At 35.3% G+C, this 20,512-nt stretch overlaps 1 protein-coding gene and 1 non-coding gene across 4 annotated transcripts in view; one reads left to right on the forward strand and one right to left on the reverse strand.

Moving 5' to 3' along the window:
- AGMO (alkylglycerol monooxygenase) overlaps window positions 1-20,512 on the reverse strand; it is a 393,108-nt gene that overhangs the window by 273,627 nt on the left and 98,969 nt on the right. The window lies entirely within an intron of this gene.
- LOC112825360 (U4 spliceosomal RNA) lies at window positions 5,471-5,604 on the forward strand. Its single transcript, XR_012380400.1, has one exon. It is a non-coding gene; the product is annotated as a U4 spliceosomal RNA (small nuclear RNA).

The raw sequence follows: 20,512 nt of genomic DNA on the forward strand, positions 1-20,512 counted from the left end.
ATCCCAGGGTCCTGGAATCGAGCCCCATATCGAGCCCTGCATTGGGCTCCCTGCTCCACGGGAAGCCTGCTTCTCCCTCTCCCACTCTCTCTGCTTGTGTTCCCTCTCTCACTATGTCTCTCTCTGTCGGGTAAATAAATAAAATCTTTAAGAAAAAAAGTGTATTTTAAATAGTAAAGAACTCTGGGTGCCTGGGTGGCTCAGTTGGTTGAGTGTCTGACTCTTGATTTTGGCTCAGGATATGATCTCAAGGTCATGATCTCAGAGTTGTGAAATCAAGTCCCATCCAGCGTGGAGCTTCCTTAAGATTCTCCCTCTTCCTTTCCCTCTGTCCATCCCCACCATCTCACTCTAAAAATAACTAACTAACTAACTAGTAAAGAACTCTATAAATGCAGGTACAAAGAGCATCAAGAGGTAAAGAATCTCCGAACTGCTTTTGACAAGTAAATAAGGCATCATATCTCATGACAGGGAAGCCTCAGAAAATATATCATTATTTAACCATTAGATATCCATTCTTTTGACATTCCCCTAAATAGTGGGAGTATACACACATTGAATTGCATTAACTCTAAAGCTCACAATTATTAGATTCTTTTTAAAACCATGTCTTGATAATGGAGAGAAATCATAAAGAGACAGGATACTGATAAAAACACAGAGAAGCCAGAAGAACTGCAAAAAAAAAAAAAAAAATCTTTTCCACAATCATAATAACACCGTGACTCACCTGACTTGTGAATCCCAATATATATTCTCTTTACAACCATAGGGCAATTTCAGTTTAACAGAAGAATGTGAAGATTATAGTTCCTTAACTCAGAGGTTCCCCAAACTTAAAATCTATCAAATCAACATTTATTTTTTTTAAATTTTTTAAAGATTTTATTTATTCATGAGAGACAGAGAGAGACAGAGAGAGAGAGAGAGAGGCAGAGGGAGAAGCAGGCTCCCAAGGAGCAGAGAGCCTGATGTGGGACTCGATCCCAGGACCCTGGGATCATGACCTGAGCCGAAGGCAGACGCTTAACCATCTGAGCCACCCAGGTGCCCTCAAATCAACACTTAAAGCAAAGAAAAAATATTCCTGGGTCTTGAGTCCATCTCTAGGAGATTCTTAAAGAGTAAGCTGGTGGCATTTGAGCAATGGAGTTTTAGAAACTTTACTAAGAGATTTTGACAAATATATTTAAAAGCCAATGCCTTAATCAAAAGAAGTATGTTTCAAATTTTTTTTTCTGGATACCATATCAGGCTTGGTGGGAGAAATATTTGGTGGTAAGAAGACTCCTCAAATTATTCTATATAGGCTGCCCTCCCTGCAAGACACACACACTTAGCCTACCTATGTGGTAAGTTTACTTGATTCCCCTCAGTGAATTAGATCAGACTAATTAAACATACTATGTCAAAAGCTTATAGAGACTACAATTTGGCTATCTAAATGTTAATTGTACCTACTATTACAGAAAAAAATATAAGCTGTCCAAAAAGATCATTTTTAAAAAGAAATAGCTAAGATTTCTTTTTTTTTTTAAGATTTTATTTATTTTTTGACAGAGAGGGACACAGTGAGAGAGGGAACACAAGCAAGGGCAGTGGGAGAGGGAGAAGCAGGCTTCCCGCAGAGCAAGGAGCCCGATGCAGGGCTCAATCCCTGGGATCATGACCTAAGCCGAAGGCAGACGCTTGACTGAGCCACCCAGGCGCCCCAATAGCTAAGATTTCTTATCAGTCAAAAAATAAGCTGCTATAACTTCTTCCTTGCAAAAGTTTTTCTCTGGTGGAAAAATGCAATCGTGATAATTTACTTTGTATATTAACAAAAAAGGGTAGTTAACGGGTCTATTTAATGGTTTTGAATGTAACTCTAATTTTTGCATAAGAAAACTACGAATGCCTTTTTTTGGAGACATTATTCTGTTTATTTATATTGTTTAAATTACTTGTATACATAGAAGCAAAGAATGACTTTTCCATACTTATGTTTCTGCAGTTTGTTACAGATGAAAAATAGTTTAATTCTGTGTGCTCAGAATAAAAGAGGTTAGAAGGTTACAAATCATGTTTGTAGAAGGTATTACAGCATCTCTCTAGTCAATTGGAAAATTAAACTTACTGATGCATTGACCAAATCAAAACAATGTGCTTATTTTTTTCTCTAAAAATTTTCCAGCCCAAATAGCAATTTGGCTTCCTATTCCTTCACTTAGAAAATACATTTTGATTTACCACAAGTGTCTAATCTAATCAGAGGTACAAACATGTAAAGGGTGTCTGGTTCTTGTTTCATTGTATTTTTGGAATACAAATGAGAAACAGTGAGAAATGTACTTTTTGAAGACATCTACTGTATATTTTCCCAGCACTGTTTATAAATTTTAAACTCTTTTGCAACAGTTATCTAAACTGTAAAATGTTTTGATAACTAGATAAAAAATCAGATTGATAAAAAAAAGTCATGTCATCCTCAAAGAAGAAAGAAGTTGCATGAATCATGAAGTGTTTAGAGTAGAAAATATGAAGGTACATAGAGTCACAAGTATTCTCCTATTCTTGTACTTAAAAATGAATAACATAAAATTTTAAGTCATGGTTCTTACATCTTTTCAAAGAGGATCATTATTAAGTGGTCACCTAGGAAGTGATCAATAAAAATCTCAATGCAACACAGTTAGACCTTTTTTTTCCCCCCAATCTAGTGGTGAATTTGAGAACAATGCAAATAAGGCTTTTATTCCACTGCAGCCATCTATAGAAGAGTTTACTCCAGGCTCTCCCTTTATGTGTGCCCTCTGTGTTACACAGAACTGAACACAGCTTGGAAGCAAATGCTTAGCTCAGGAAGGGTTTACTGATAGCTATGTGTGCATAAAAAAATCAGAGTGTACAGGATAGCTCCAAATGGGTCTCTGTGCCGTTAAAATTACACTGAGATACCATCAGATGGGCCAATATTTAGAAGTTTGACAATACACTCTTTTTGGCGAGGCTATGAAGAAACATGTTCTCATACAAGGCAGATGAGTATACAAAATGGATCAACGCCACTGTAATGGAATTTTGCAATAACTATCAAACATACATATTCATTTTCCCTTTGTGGTCCCCTTAAAAAACTATTTTAGATATATACTGCCAAAAAACAATAAAGAATATATGGACAAGGCTATTTATTGTTGCCAAAGACTGAGATAATCCAAATGTCCAGCAATAAATAGTGCACTGCCTGAATACATGATGATACATCCCACAATGTATTTTGCAACTGTAATTGAACAAAGGAGATCTTAATAAGCTTCTTCAAATTGACCTCCATTATATATTAATAAAAAAATGTACAAGATTATGTTCACTGTAGCAATTTTTGCAAAGAGTAGAGATTATATGTGTAAACACACACACACACACAATTTTTTTTTCCCAAAAGGAAGCAACTGAACTTTGAAAATAAGAATTAATAAAAATGGGGGCGCCTGGGTGGCTCAGTTGGTTAAGCGACTGCCTTTGGCTCAGGTCATGATCCTGGAGTCCCGGGATCGAGTCCCACATCGGGCTCCCTGCTCAGCGGGGAGTCTGCTTCTCCCTCTGACCCTCTTCCCTCTCATGCTCTCTATCTCTCATTCTCTCTCTCAAATAAATAAATAAAATCTTTAAAAAAAGAATTAATAAAAATGTTTAGTTACATGGAGAAGGAAAGAAGTAGGTGGGTGTATGCAGGGGGTGTATGAAAGCAAATTCTTTCTGAATATATATTATCTTACAGTTTGACTTTAGATGCAAATGTTTTATCTAAATAATAAACATGCTTACAATTTTAAAAAGCAAAGCTTAGAAATTGATAATAATTAACAAGTGGGCTTAACTGAATTTCCTGTTAATGAAATACCAAAAAACCATTCTTTCTAGTTATTTTAAATAGTGTATTTTGCATGTTTGTCCCTGGTGGGACATATCGAAAGGACAAAAAGAGACACAAAATAGTTTAAAATTACTCAAGATTAAATTACTTTGTTTTTAGAGAGAATATAGTAGATAAGTAATTATTTTAATGTCATTAGGAACCAAAAATTTCATTACAAGTTAAAAATATTAAAAAAACATAATCCAAGAAGCAAAAACGCTGTATTTATTTTTATTTGCAAGTATCAGTATAAATTCATATATTTGTTTGTGTGTGTGTTACTTTTTATTTTAATAACATACCAAATTCATAGAAAAAGTCGAGTATAGGACAAGGAAATCCCATCAACTTTTTACAATTCCCCATATTTCTTTTTTTAACAAAGAAAAATATTTCATAGTTCTTTTCACTAAAATGGCCTGTAAACATTGACACTCTCCTAACAATGTACATCCGAGCACCTGGAGTGTGACCCCTAAAATTAAACCAGAACTTTTTAAAGAAATAGTTAATTCCAGGTTTGGGTCAGAAAATGTACATGATGAAGCTAGTACAGCTTATCTTGGATAAAAACAAAAAGGTTACCAGACTAACAAGGTCACATCAAAGGTCACAGGATATTCAAACATGGAAACAAATGATCAGTCTAAAGGGTTTAACACAACAAATACATTTTTGAAAGCTCATAAAGCCAAGATTTTATTATGATATTCCAAAAAGCAAAACAGACTCATGGATCATCTTTGCTAAGATACCAATTCATGGGGCACCTGGGTGGCTCAGTCAGTTAAATGTCTGCCTTAGGCTCAGGTCATGATCTCAGGGTCCTGGGATCTAGCTCCACATCAGGCTCCCTACTCAGTGGGGAGTCTGCTTCTACCTCTCCCTCTGTCATTCCCCACCCCACCCCCCCACTTGTGCTCTCATGTTCTATCTCTTTGTCAAATAAATAAATAAATTTTTTTTAAAAAGATATCAATTCATTAATCTGAAAATTTCCAGGAAAGAACCAAGCCTTTACCCTGCCTTTCCTAAACAAATTCACTAGCTGGTTAGCCAACTGAACATATAGTGAGGGGAAATTTTTCTTTATAAATATTAAATGCAGGAGAAATAATGTATTTATAAAATTTCCATTTTGCAGTCCTGATAAGATCATGAGTTAAGAAAGTTTTGTCACTAGATACTACAATAACTAGATTGAGAGTTGATGTGGACCTTCATAATAGATGGGTCAACCTGATACCAGTCATGATCTGTTAACCTAAGTGTAGATAGCACTATCTTGGAAGTATCTTTGCCCTCTTCCCACTCTCCCAAAATTCAACTTGAACTTAATCAATTCTCTAGATCTAATTATGGCTTTAGGAAATATTACAGTGATGGAAAATAAAAGCTAAATGGCATTAAGAGAATTAAATATGGGCAGGTCTTCAGATAAAAAAAAAGATAACATGTTTTTTCAACAGATAAATGAAAAGAAAAAGAGGGGATTGTTAGATAGATTTAAAAAGAATATAAGACATCTGATGCAAATCTACTGCTGGACCTTGTTTAGATTCTAGCTTTGCGCAGTGGCAGTATGGTAGCCAATGAGGTTTATCCGAGGCGCGATTATTGCTAATTGACCTTGTTTAGATTCTAATTCAAACAGTCAACTGTTAAAAAAAAAAAAGTTCATTAGATGCTATTAAGGAATTATTACACGTTGTTGTGAGATAATGGTATTGTTATTATTTGAGGGTTTTTTTTTTTTTTGAGTTTTTGTTTGAGAGAGAGAGAGAGAGCCCGCACTTGGCGGGGGGGCAGGTTAGGGGCAGAAGGAGAGGGAGAAAGAGAATCCCAAGCAGGCCCCTACGCTCAGCACAGAGCCCCCCCCACTCAGGGCTCGATCCCATGACCCTGAGATCATGATCAGAGCAGAAATCCAGTCCCATGCTCAACTGATCGAGGCACTCAGGTGCCCTGGCATTGTTATTATGTTAAAACAAAAGTATTGTTATAGTTGCAAATAAATATTCAGAGCTGAAATACAATGTTTCAGATTGGCTTTATCATATTTCAGGCAAAAAAGGTTGTGCTTGTGATAGGGGGGGTAAGAATGGCAGAAGATTGGTAATTTTGAAACAGGGTAATGGGTTTAGTGGTAATGGTGTTTATTACTGTATTCTTTCCACTTTTGCATATATTTGAAATTTTCCATAAAACAATAATAATAATAATAATGTATGTGACTAATGACTCAATATCTTTAATCATTGATTTAGGTCCAATTAAATTGGTAAATAAGAACTCCATTATTGCATCCTACAAAGCAAAGTGTGAGATGAAATAATGACATACGACAACACACACTGACAGCATCAAGTGGCAGACTTGTAAGGACAAAGGAACAAGATAGGGTATCAGTAGCATTTGCATTTTTATAAAAATCAAGAATAGACTGAAGATAGTAATTCTGTGTTTAATAGGAAGGTGAGTGTAACTGGACAGAATAGAAAGCATAAAAGAAGAAAGACAGGAAAACTGTGAAAAACAGAGTCTGTCAAAACGCAATAATCCAAGAGTAAATAATCCCAAGGGAATAAATCAAAACGAACTGCAGAAGAACCTAACTGGTTTCAAAAAGCTTTCCCTATAAGGGGGGGCTAAATTAATTCTCTATTTAGTTAATATTGTAATTTAATTTTGCATTTGAAATCAATTTTGTCAAAACTATTCAGCAAGTATTAAATGGAAAGAACAAGTCAGAGGCAGTAAGATGTCTCAAGTCTTGAAGTTCACACATCTAAGCATATATCAGATTTTGGATGACAGATTAATCAACTTATCCTCTCTGGGCATGCATTTTCTCATCTGCCAAATGAGGGTTTTAAATCAAATGATCTCTTAAGTGTTTTAGAATTGACATTCTATAATTAGATGGCCAAGTTTATTTTTTCTCACCTCTCCAAAATTCCCTGATCTTTTACACAGTTTCAGACTAGAAGAGTCTGTGTCCAGCCCTGCCCCTCCTCCTTCATCTCTAAACATTCTTTCACTACCCACCCCCACCGGTGGCCTACGTACATTCTGGCAGCATGGGTGAATGCCAGAGGCAGGACGCTGGGAAGCAATTTATAATTTTATATACTGCTGCTGTCACCTTGGAGAAAAAGACAATCTATAATAAACAATGGGCCTCTTAAAATTATCAAAGCAGTGGTCCTCAGCTCACAGGTCAGTTCTCCAGAGAGTCACTGATGGCTTCAAGGTTCTGGCTAACATTTGCATCCTGTGTTGCTCCTCATAAAGTTCCCTCTCATCTCTTCCCCTGGATTCTGTAAGGGCCACCCTAGGAAATGCCAGGGCAAATTATTCTAACGAATAAATGATGAACTGCAGAAAGGAAGACTTCAGTTTGGCAAGTAAGATGAAAAACAATGGTTTAGGTAAGTTGACGTTAGGCAGAAACAAAAAAATGTGGAAAGCAAATCGGGCAAAGACATTTAGAGAAAAAGAGTACATTATTTTCTTTTTGCATTTAATCACTAATGGGCAGGGCAGTGTAAGTGTGATAGAAAAAAAAAACATTGAATTTGATGCCTGAAGATATGTGTTCAAATCAAAATTCTACCATGTATTATATTTCTGACTCTGTGCTAGTAATAGAGGTTTAAATGTAGGGACATAAAGTGATGATAACAAGACTAACTTTCCTCAAATGCCCTCTCTTGCCTGTTCACACCAGTGCCTTACACCAACCATCACTGGTGTTATTTTTGGAATTGAAGCACTGATTCAGAAAACCAGGACAAATCAGAGCCACCATGGCCCACTGCTTCCAAGTCATTCATTTATTCTCTGAATTTACTTATTCATTTAGATGTTTGAGGCAGGTTAGAAAGTGTATCTGTTAACCTGGGATAGAGACCATCGACAAACAAATTGCTGGTGGTAAACAACCAATCCGTGTGTACTGTTCATACAACCTTGATAGCAAAGATTTATTACCATGATTTTACAGATGAAGAAAGTAAGATAAAAGAAGTTACAATTGTTAAATGACATAGCAGGGATTTGAGGCTAAACTCACTTATTCTATCTAGTATTTATTGATTGAATAATATGGTTTTCAAGAATTATATCTCTCAAATATTGTATCTGAGTATCCTTGAAACAGACTTACAATAGAAACATTTTTGATTTGTACATGAATCAGGGCATGCAAGGAACGTAAACACTGATTAGTATTCTCTGACAACATCACAAAAATTTCTCTAAAATCAATGATAGCAAATGAATCACATTTCTTGCCCCCAATCAAAAAAAAATTTAAAAAGAACTATATTACATTTTCTTTTCTAATAAGTAAAATAAGCATACTTTCATTTCTCACATTACTTAGGGAGACTGGCTCTTTGTAGTCTTAAAAATCATTCTTTCGTTCTGTAATCCTCCCTAAAGCAATCATAGAGACAATTTACACAGTTTGTGTAAAAGCCCTCTAGCCCTCCTAGAAGAAATTTAGGCATCTATCTGAATACTAGCAGAGGGAGTGGAGATCTAAAAAGGATATGTTTCTGGATGGAATATAAGAAAACATTTTAAAAGGCAAAGGTTATTTTCTGACCCAACATATCAACTATAAAAATGATGCTTTTTACGCATAAATTCTAGTGTAAATACATCTCCTTCCATAATCAGTTGAATGCATTAAAAATTAGAAAGTTTATAAAGACAAATGTGAGGGGGAGAAATTAGTATCACTACTTTCCACAGAACATTTATGTTCCAACCCTGGGCTTCTCTGATGGTTTCTACAGTGCCACGTATAAAGAAGGAAGGCTTTAATCTGTAAAGATGAATTTTAACCTCAAAACCCCCACTGGTTTTAATGGGAGTGACACAGCTAACATGTCACAACAGACTTTGGAAAGGTACCCCTGAGTGTCCAATTATTTTAAGTGCTTTTCCTATTCACTGTCGCTCAACTGATCATAGTGGATTTATTTGGCAATAACATTCCTCTGACATGAACTTCCGGAGGAATTGCTCCATAATTCAACCCTAGTTAATGTTGCCTTAAAAATTAAGTGTTTCCGTAAGTTTTAAATAGGTAGCAGTACTTTCTAATAACTACATTCTTAGATACAATTTTATTACTTAGACGGGGTTAAAAAAATCTGGCAAGAAAGATTTTCCTTTTCCAGTTAAAATGGAAAAAAAAAAAAAGGCTAAGAGAAAACATCCTGTCATAGGTCCTAGAAAAAAGTCCCCAACCTGACACTGGAGAGCAGTCATTTTCTAATATTACCTCAATAAATGCAAAGTACTCAGTTCAATATTCATCTCTTTTAAAAAAAGATTACTGAGTGTCTAGTATTTTAGTAAGCATTCCTTCTTCTCTGAAGTAGTTCTTCTAGGATTATTATGTGTTCCACGACCTCAATTTTATAATGTCAATTCTAATTTATGATTATTATATAAGACATTAATACAGTTCCCCCAGTATGATCCCCAATGGGCACGGAGCTGTATCTCTAGGTTATCCATGCTTCAAATCAAGTATCCTACTATCAAACGGCTAGAGTTTTCATGTCAAAATGAAGACAGCAATAAACAGAATCCTTCATTATACTCAGTGGAAGAGAGAAAGTGTCCATTTAAAGTAACAGGAGAAAAGGCTGTTTACTTTTCTTTTTGTTCTTCTCAAGGTCAACAGGATTTATGAGCAGTACGGAGGATAGACCATACAACCAAGCTAGAGTAAGACACAGACCTGGTATTCATAGAAGATACTGTAAAGCTAACATGTGTTTTGACTGGTTGAAGCGCAATCAATAATTTAGCAGAATTTATAGATATCAGTGCTTACTCAAGACTATAGCTAAAACTACTCTCTGCCACTTCACCCAAGTAGGCAGATGTTATTTCTATATCATCTGAACCAGGACTATGTCATTCTTCCTTCCAATTAGCTGCTTGTGGTACTAAAGCAAACAAAAACGGGCACCAAGCAGCTCCTTGTGCTACAGAGTTATAAGACGGGGTGAGGAGGAGTTGATAGAAACATCATCAATATGGCTACTTCTGTAAAAATTAACTGATGTTAAATCCCCATGTAGTGTGTAACTTTAAAATATCTTGCATAATTCCCATCTCGTCATAATTTTTGGAAATATTTTTGTTTAAATTATTAATAACAAAAAGTCTAAGAACTCTGAATAAACTCTTTATTTCTGTTTTTAAAGAAGTAAAATAAAAATGACTCTCAGATGAGCTGTCTGATGACTTTTTAAAGCTTAATAACTTCAGCATGATACAAAATTCAGGATTTTAAAATGAAGTATCCACCTACATACTGGCGAAGTTGCCAAAGTCTAGACTGCCACAATGGCAAATTATAAAAGGACAGAAAAACACAATTTTAATCTTGTAAAGATCAAAACTACCTAGAAAGAATTTCATTTCCATTTTCACTGTATTTTGTCTGATTTTTATTATATTCAAAATTAAAGTCAAATTACAAAATTTGCCTGGAAAGAAATTCTGAGTTCAGTGACTTGAATTTACCTCAAAACTTGCCCAAGTTGCACAGATTCTGAGTGACAGAGCTGGGATTCAGACGCCTGGAGTCGGATTCCCAAGTCTGTGCGGGTAACCAGTCGGCCCCTGGTGCTCTAGACAGCGTGTTTCTGACACTATCCCTCTGGGTGGTCGGATGACTGGAAAGCATGCATTCCCCCCTGAGACTTGCTAGGGAACTACAGATAATACGAGGTGGTGTGTTTCTGCCTGTTTTCGTTCTGAAACTTAATTCACTATTTACTCCTGTATCTTTGTTTGCGGGACAAAATCAAAACTCGTTTCTCAAGCAATATTTGGTACTAATATTGTACCTGAAATCATCTCCCTCATCTGCATATTAACTCCAATACCACTGTAGATAAAGGAAAATGCTATAAGAGCACAGGAAATGAAAAATTGAGGTAAAAGCGGGAGAAGAAAAGTTGGGAGTTGGGATATCTCAGAAAGTATAAAACATAAAAGTATAAAATTATATGTATGTAATTATATAAATCATATATATAAAATGTTAATGTTATATAAACCTATAAGAAATATATGTTACATTAACATTTAATTTAAAAAAAAAGAGAGTGCTGTGAAGTTGAGAAAGCTACTGTAAGAAAATCCTTCCACCTAAATTTAAGGAAAACTAATTTCCCATAAAATGAGGAAAAGGATCATGGTCTCACATATCAGAGATTTGACTGGGTCACTTGGGAAAGGAAATAAAATTTCTGTTCAATTTATTAAAAGTCCGACTCTTGATTTCACTCATTTGAAGAAAAAAGAAAGAGAAGGAAAATGAATAAATGAATAGACATATTTAAGATACTCAAGGAAAGAAAATGTGAGCCCAGGATTTTATAGGAAGCTAAACTGACTTCCAAGTATAAAAGCCAAGGACACACTGTTATCAGCATACAAAAAGTCAAGAAATATTGTTCCCAGAGGAATCTACTAAAGAACTTCAGAAAACCATTATGAATGGAGAGACATTGATATAAGGACTGGTCGTGTGATTCTCAGGGCTACTCTCACAAAAAGAGAGAGAATACAACAGCATGCTTCTCCTAACAATAGAGAACAATACAACTTATAAAGTAATCTTGTTCCCAAAATCAAACTTGAATCTTATCCAGCCTTTAGATTCTACCAGTAATTCACAGGTACTATACCTTGGCTAATTGAATTTAAATAAATAAAAATAAGTAAGTAAGTAAGTAAATAAATAAATAAGGAATTCCAGAAGACAAAGGAATATGGTACAGTTTACCAGGGGGATGCAATCAGCAAACCCAGATAGGCATATATGTGGGAGGAAGAGACACAATTCCTCTGACAAATAAATTGCAAGGGAAAAAAAGGAGGAGATAAGAAATGCTCCTTACAGTTAAATGAGATTTAACATGCTCATGCTCAGAAGAACACACTATTTAATGCTCTTTGAAATATTTTTGTTGTCTTCTCAAATAAAATTAGCATCGGTCTCTCTCATTATAAATCACTTATGATAAAGTTTGATATTTTTCAACTGAGAAATATGTAAACTAGAGGTTTGCCCATGCATTTAATAAAATTGACTAGTTTGGGTATTTCACAGGCCCGTCCTCAGACATTATTTTCTAAGGCCTTTCTTACTTCAATAATGCTTTCATATGCTCAGAAAAATTTTGGAGTAATGGTAAGACTGGGCCCAGGCACTAAGGAGTCCCGAAGAAATAAGGTTCTTCAACATACATGAAATTTTACTCTTTTGCTCTGTTCCGTGTTATTTATTCTTTCTCCCTTAATTTCCATCCTTTTCCCCCCCTGTAGCCTTCATTCTGTGGAGTTTCTTTTGATCTACTATTGAAAAATTTTTTCTGCTGCTTTATGTAATCTATCAAATCTAAACACTCAGTTTGTAATTTCAATATTTGTATTTGTCATTTCTAGAAATTCTATATATTCTTTGCAAATATGCAATGTCAATTGAAATTATTTTGCTAATATGTCTATTTATTTGCATGATTTTATTTTTTAAAATATATTAAGCATAGTTGCTAAAATCTGTGTCTGATACTATAGATGTCCAAAATCTCTGCAATGGAGTCTCATTTGTCTCTTGCTTTTGCTAGTTGTTAAATATAATTACTGTGTCCTTGTGTGCCTGATTTTCATTGATGTGTGCTGGTCATTGCTTTTGAAAACATAACTGAGGCATAGGTAAGCATCACTATTTTTCCAGACACATTTGTGTTATTTGTTGTCAGCTATCTAGACCACTTTGAACTACATTCGTGGCTTCAAATGTCTTAGATAAATCTGGCAGGGTACATTTTGGCTATGATTATCTGTTTGGGTTGGTGTGTGATTTGCAAATGCTTAGAGACTAATTCTGCTTTTATATTTCTTGATTTTCCCGTTTCCCTGCATCAAGACAATTTTCCCCCATTCTGGTGGGTGTGTGAGTGATGGGGTTGGTTCGTATCTGTTTGACCCTGACTCTCTGAGGTCTTAGGTTAACTTCTACCCCTTTGCTCCCAAAGAAAACCAAAATCACCACTCATTTTCACACTCTCTTCAGGACTACCAGATGCCCAAACAATAAAAATGGATTGGAATGCTACCTTAATTTTCTGTGTCCTCACTGTCTTCAAGATTTGGCCTAGTGATTCTCACTATTTGGATATCTCTCTGAAAACATTAAGACAGCTTCTATATTCAACCAGAAGTTTTAAGCTGCCCTCAGAAAAGAAGTTAGTCCCAGTAACCTGGCCTACTGTTTCTAAACCAGGAATCTCTCAGAATTTGACATACTTCACCATGAGCTTCTCCTTGATACACCTTCTTCACCTTCTTTTAGGACCATACACCACACCCTTCTGTGATTTTTCTGTTTCTTTTCCAGTCTACTTTGCTGCTTCCTCCTAGTACCTCTAAATACAAATAATGGAATACCACAAGTCTCAGCTTTTGGAGATTTTTCTCTCTCTAGACTCGTTCTTTTGCATCTCAGTCTTTCTCAGAGTTTAAAATACCATCAATATGCTAAAGATGTGCTCGTTTATATCTCCAGCCTGGACCTCTTCCCTGAATGCCAATCTTACATAAAACTTGCTCCTTGACATTTCTACTTGAGGGTCTAATAGGCATCTCAACTTTAACATGTCCAAAATGAAACTCAGAAACTCCTGGCTCACCAACTCTACCTATCCTTCTTCTCTTGACTAGATATTTAGAAGTAAAAATATATCTATTTTTTTTCATTGTAATGAAAATACCATTTCTTAAATCATTTAAAAAATAAGTATTATTTCATTTAAATTAAATATCTTAAAAAATCAAACAATTCAAGACCAGAAGGTATAAGGGAAAAGTATTATTTTAATCTTTAAAGAAAGATAAAATGGAAATGCAAAGTAGTATAATTATTAGTACTCATATAGAATATCAGTTCACAAAATACTTACAAACATATAGAATATACCACCTAGTACTTGGTGTTGCCCTTTCAAGGACGAGTAAGACAAGATCCCTTCTCTCATCTTCTTATATCCTAATAAAGTGACAGAATGTAAGTTCCATCCTTGGAAGTAGTTATTTACAGTAGCCTGCTAATAAGTTCTGAGGCTCTACGGTATCAGTGAGACAAAGCATCTTAATCAATGAGCACTAACTCTTACAGTCTGGAATTCTGGAATTCTTGGAATGGTTGCCACATTCTTATTGTATATATGAGTAATAACAATTAATTATCACTGCTATGTGCTAGCCTTTGAACACATAATTATTTCATTGAATCTCACATTTTGAGAGGTATGTAATATTAATGCACATTTTAAAAATTAATAAATTGAGACTCAGAGAAATTAGGTAGTTTGTACAAGGTCACAATAATTAATAGATGATAGAGTCAGAATTTGAAATCAAGTCTGACTTTAAAATCTCTCCTCTTATCCTCTTGATGAAACTGCCTCTCTGAAAAGTAAAGACATCTAAAGATTAGGAAAGAAACTAAATGAATGTCTTTTTTTTAAAGATTTTATTTATTTATTTGACAGAGAGAGACAGCGAGAGAGGGAACACAAGCAGGGGGAGTGTGAGAGGGGAAGCAGGTTTCCCGCTGAGCAAGGAGCCCGATGCGGGCTCGATCCCAGGACCCTGGGATCATGACCTGAGCCGAAGGCAGACGCTTAACGACTGAGCCACCCAGGTGCCCCTAAATGAGTGTCTTAAAGGAGCATATGAATATGTGAAAATGCTTTTATATCTCGACAAGTAAAACCTGCCATATACATAGCTACTTAATATCAGTGAGGGAAGAAAAACACTTGTAGTGGTATATTTTGCAAGAATAACTAAACTAACCATCATCCCTCCCTATGGCCTTTGAGGTAGTGATTGAAATGTAGACACTTTTCCAGAGACAGGTCAACTTTTTTGGCAGCTTGCTTACCCTCCCCGCCATCTCTGAACTTAAACACAACTAAGGAAATCCACATCTATTTTAGATTGGGAGGCTGTCCTAGGAGAGGGGAAATGTCAGTGAACCCCCTGTTGCCTGAACATCTTATCCAGTGCTCGACTCCTCTTTCTGTAGTTCCCCTCCTCAGTTCTTCCTCCCACCACCTGTTGGAAATAGGAGGAAGTTAAATCCTAGAGAAGCAGCTCCTCCTTTGGCTGTGTTTACAGAGGATGAAAAGAAAATGCTGTGAGTTATAAAATTTCTCTTCCAATATGAAGAATCACTTTCTGTGCTCCTGAGACTACTACAAGGTAGTCCAACCAATAGTCCAACTGGTCCAACCCTTAGGTGAATTTCCATCGACAACTTTCTCTTTATTAAAGATTGTCTACTTAATTCAATTCAAATTAACGTCTTAACGATCTGAGCAAGACATCATTTTTCTCTCCAGAACTACATGAGATGAAGGAAAACACAGAACCCAAATGGCTTCTTTCTTCTTCCCAGTTCAGTTGTGTGCTGGAGCTCAGCCAAAGAAGTGTCAACTTTAAATCCCAGAGGCCTTTAAAATTCCCGAATTAGGATGTGCTGTGTTGTCATTCCCATGGATGTATGTTTTGGCTTCTAAGAAGCATGCAAGGCATGGTAACCACGTAGAACAGAAAAGAATATTTTGGTGTATATGAACGAATATTTGAATGAGGGCAGTATCTATCCTAAACTGGAGCATTCCAGTATAGTGCTACAATAGCCCTCTCATGTAGAAAGGACTCCACTTTTCTTGCTTGATATTTTAAGACATTATTCATCTTGGTTCTTAAGAGAAGTCAGAAATAAACTGCTAAAAAATGGCACTGTTCTATAGGATTGAAAAGAAATGGAGTAATTGTGCTATTTTTCTTCAATAGTTTTCCTTAGCATGGGTAATAGAATATTTGCAAGGTGTTTATGAAGATGCTTAGTACTAAGAAAAGCAAGAAATTCCCAGGTATAGATGAATAAAGATTCAAAAAAAGTCTATTTACATTTGATGGTAAAAATAAACTAATAAAAACTGCTCAACCATATATTAAAGACGATAAAGCGAGAATTATAATCTAAGTCTCCATTTGATTTACTTCAATTTATGATCTTTTTTGAACTGATTTTACACATATAAGGACTTTTCTAAGCACTGCTAAAATGCTTTAAGGAGATGAAAAGGTATTTGTTACTCTGAAAATCTTTAAAAATCAGACTACAGTTGATAGCTGAGTTATGTGTTTACTATTTACAACTTCCTCTCTAAAGATACAGGTATTGCATTCCTTGCCTTTTCAAATGTAACCTTATACATCTGTTGAGCACACATCTGGACATTTAGCCCAACTCATCATTTCCTTCTGTATGTCCAAAAACTGTCAGTTATGTCAGCCAAGATTCAGCCCTTGGGAGAACTGAAAAAGTTACATCCTTCTTTTGTCCAGGTTTTATAAACTCTTCTTTACCTTTTTCCCCAGGATACCAGTAAGTATAAAAATAAGCAGTCTGAATTCCTTCTGGCCCTGGAGAAAGGAGCATGGGAGGATGAGGGGCATGTGATCCATTAACATTTGCTTCTACAGAATAAAGAACAAAGACTTAATATGAAAAAACAGACATTGTCCACACAGTTATTAAGCAAGCGTCTTTTCTTTGACAAAGTAAACACAATTTGAATATAGAAAAGAGGCAGCTTGAACACCAATGCGGAAGATCTGTACTCTCAAAAGAGAAGGATCTTCATAATGTTAAAATTTTCATAATCATCAAGGAAAAGTAATGATTCTAAATATGTGTACACCTAATAGCTCAGCCTCACGTGACAGAATCACAAGAATAATTTAAAATGTTATAGTCATACTGTAAGAGTTTAACACATATCTTAATAAAAGGACAATAAAATAGATGTGACTTGTGATTAAGAAATTTAGGTCTGTGTGCATACTGCTATGGGTGTGTTATATTCAATTATGTCCATAGCTATATGTATGTACCTGTTTGTTTTATATTTTAAAATACTTATGTTTTAAATGTTTATATACGTTTGTGTATGTTTATGTGCATGGGGGATTGGTGGATGTAGTTACACTGTTATTAAATGCACAGGAAGAATAAAGAGTAGCTACAAAAATGGTTAATTATATAATGTGGTTACAATAGGTAAAAGGAAGAAGGAGGGGAACGATATTTCTGAGTATATATTTTTATGGTTCTGAATTATTTTATGTACCATGAAATTAAAGGTAAATATAAACACTTGAACATAGATGAAACAAATTAATTTAACCATATATCAAATTGTTACCATAGCCAGAGAAAAGAATTATTTCAAGTAATTTTCTGAAGAGTTCTCTGATTATATTCATAATGGAATACACTTTAAAGAAAAAACAAAACTGAAATCTTAAATTTCTATCAGTAAATTTTTAGTTTGATATTTTTCTATAAAAGATTTATTGTGTACTATATAACATAGGAAATAAGCAAATACATTAATATTATTACAAGTCAAGATTTTCAGTTTAAGAGATATATACAAATATGAACAGTCAAGGGCAAAATGCTAAAATATTAAAATTGAACTTGAGATATCAATATGAAATTATACATACTATACACATATTCTATGTCTGTTCCCCATAAGACACAGAAAAATGCCAGCTAATGGTTATAAAAGGAATAATACATTTAAAAAAAATCATCATTTTGCAACCCCCATATTGCTAATAGTAATTCAGGCAATTTTCAGAAATGGAAGCTAAAATCATTATATGAAAGGTTTGGTGAAAATAGACTCATGTCAAAGTATAGGTTAATTGCTGATTACATACAAAAATTGCTAATTTTTGACAACTGAATGAATTCTTTTAGAATTTTTTAAAAGATTTTACTTATTTATTTGAGAGAGAGAGACCATGAGCACAAGTAGGGGGAGGGGCAGAGGGAGATGCAGACTTCCTGCTGAGCAGGGAGCCCAACACCGGGTTTGATCCCAGGACCCGTCATGACCTGAGTGACCTAAGCCAAAGGCAGATGCTTAACTGACTGAGCCACCCAGACACCCCCTGACTAAATTTGTAATGGTCAGTAAGATAATTCATAATTTCCTTAGGTTATTGAATCAGTTTGGATATGCAATTTTTTTCCTAGAAATTTGTTGTTTATCTCACAGACATACACACATATATGATATATATACAATTACATACACACTTATATATTGATTTTTTAAAACACTTTATTTATTTGTCAGAGAGGGAGAGAGCACAAGCAGGGGAGCGACAGGCAGGGGGAGAAGTGAGCTCCCCCCTGAGCAAGGAGCCTGATGCGGGACTCGATCCCAGGACCCTGAGATCATGACCTGAGCCGAACGCAGACCCTTAACTGACTCAGCCACCCAGGCGTCCCTATATATTGATTTCTTATTAAGGGGAAAATGTGCCTTCATGGGTTTTAACTAAAGCAATCATCATCTTTCATTATCTTACATAATGGTGTGGCAGCCTGCTTTATGGAAATTCTAATCTGAAGTACCTAAAATTATTTCTGAACTATTCTTGCCAAAAATATTTATCCTGAGTCTTATCAATCTGGAGTCTAAATCTAACATTCGTTTGCAGATAACTCAGAGGTCAGAGGGTAGAGTTAAGCAATACTAGGAAAGAATAGTCAGATACATTTAGAATGTGGACCATTTTACAAGACAACTGGCCTGGATGCTTCAGATATAAATGGCATTAAAAAATGGGGTGTAGTTTCAACTCAAAAGGTGCCAAGAAAAAAAAAAAGACAAAAGAACTATTTGGTAAATATTGATTTGATTTAATTAAAATTTCATAAAAGATATTATTGGCATAATTAGGGGAATTAAAAAATGAACTGAGGGGCGCCTGGGTGGCTCAGTTGGTTAAGCGACTGCCTTCGGCTCAGGTCATGATCCCAGGGTCCTGGGATCGAGGCCCGCATCGGGCTCCCTGCTCAGCGGGAAGCCTGCTTCTCCCTCTCCCAGTCCCCCTGCTTGTGTTCCCTCTCTCACTGTCTCTCTGTGTCAAATAAATAAATAAAATCTTAAAAAAAATGAACTGAATATTAGACTATGTAACAGATTTATTGCTCAATTTCTTAGGGATATACTAACGTTATTTTTTAAAAAAAATGTCCTTGGGATGCCTGGTTGGCTCACTCGGTTAAGCGTCTGCCTTTGGTTCAGGTCATGATCCCAGGGGTTCTGGGATCGAGTCCCGCATCGGGCTCCTTGCTCAGCAGGGAGCCTGCATCTCCCTCTGCCTGCCTCTCTCACTCTCTCTCTCTCTCTGACAAATAAATAAATAAAATCTTAAAAAAAAAAAAGTCCTTAAAATGGACGATTCATGATGAAGTATTGGGGGCAGAATTACATTTCAACATATATTTAATTATTCAACTATACACATAGACAACTCTATCTAGGGATATTTATTTATTTATTTATTCCTAGAATATTTAAATACATATTATTGTAATTCGTCTTTAAAAGAGATAACATGTTGCTTGTTCTCTCTGTCAGTATCTTTAGTGAGTAATCAGTGTTACTCAATTTGGGCTTGGCTGACTCAGCTGGTTAAGTGTCTGCTTTCAGCTCAGGACATGATAACAGGGTCCTGATTTGCCAGGAGCCTGCTTCTCCCTCTCCCTCTGTCTGCCCCTCCCCCCTGCTTGTGCGCTCTCTCTCACTCTCTCTCTCTCTGTCAAATGAATAAAATCTTTTAAAAAATAAAAAATAAAATAAAATAAAATAATAAAATAAAGTAAAATGACTGGGTGGCTTAAAACAACAACAACAACAAAAACCACATCTAAGCCCAAGCCCCACTCCTAGAGCTTCCAATTTCTGAGGTTCTGTTTATAACCTAGGTATTAAATTTTCTTAAGCTTCCAAGGTGATTGTGATTCACAGCCACAAAAAGTACCGCATCGCAAGTGAATCAGCGAACAAACACCATCTAGGCTCAAGGACTACAATAACAGTATAACATTGCATGAGAAGAGAAAGGAGTCCTACTCTATCTTACCCTAATGCAGCTTAATCCTTATTTTCAGTAAAAATTTTGACACAAACAACCTAATCACTAACTTTAAATTTTCTTTCCTGCCAAGATATTTAAGGATTTATATATATCAACACAATCTAAAATAGGTAGATTGCATAGATGTTGATATTCATATATGTTGTATTTAATGAAAAGTTTTAATTTTACTAAGACACTAAAGAAATGGCAAAGTCCATTTCTGAAATCTGAAATCAATGGCCTCTGGTCAAAATATCCACACTCTGGCACATCAACTCTGAGAGTTGGACAAGTTTCTTAAACTCTCTTTGTTTTAGTTTCCCCTTTTTGTGAGAGTGTTGGGATAGAAATCATCTGGGTTTTTTTAATTAAATATGAAAATGTATGAGAAATACTTAAAAACACTGAGAGAACTCAGTAAATGTTAGTCACTGTTAATATCATTTCATTAAGTGACAGGTTTTCATTGCCTAATAGGACAAGAAGGTCTGACACTTATTTGGCCTTAATATGTTCACAATTATTTTTATTTTACTA

Source organism: Callorhinus ursinus, unplaced genomic scaffold (genome assembly GCF_003265705.2).
Source record: "Callorhinus ursinus isolate GAN/ISIS: 27379988/994484 unplaced genomic scaffold, GSC_fseal_2.0 scaffold12, whole genome shotgun sequence".
NCBI classification, from domain to species: domain Eukaryota; kingdom Metazoa; phylum Chordata; class Mammalia; order Carnivora; family Otariidae; genus Callorhinus; species Callorhinus ursinus.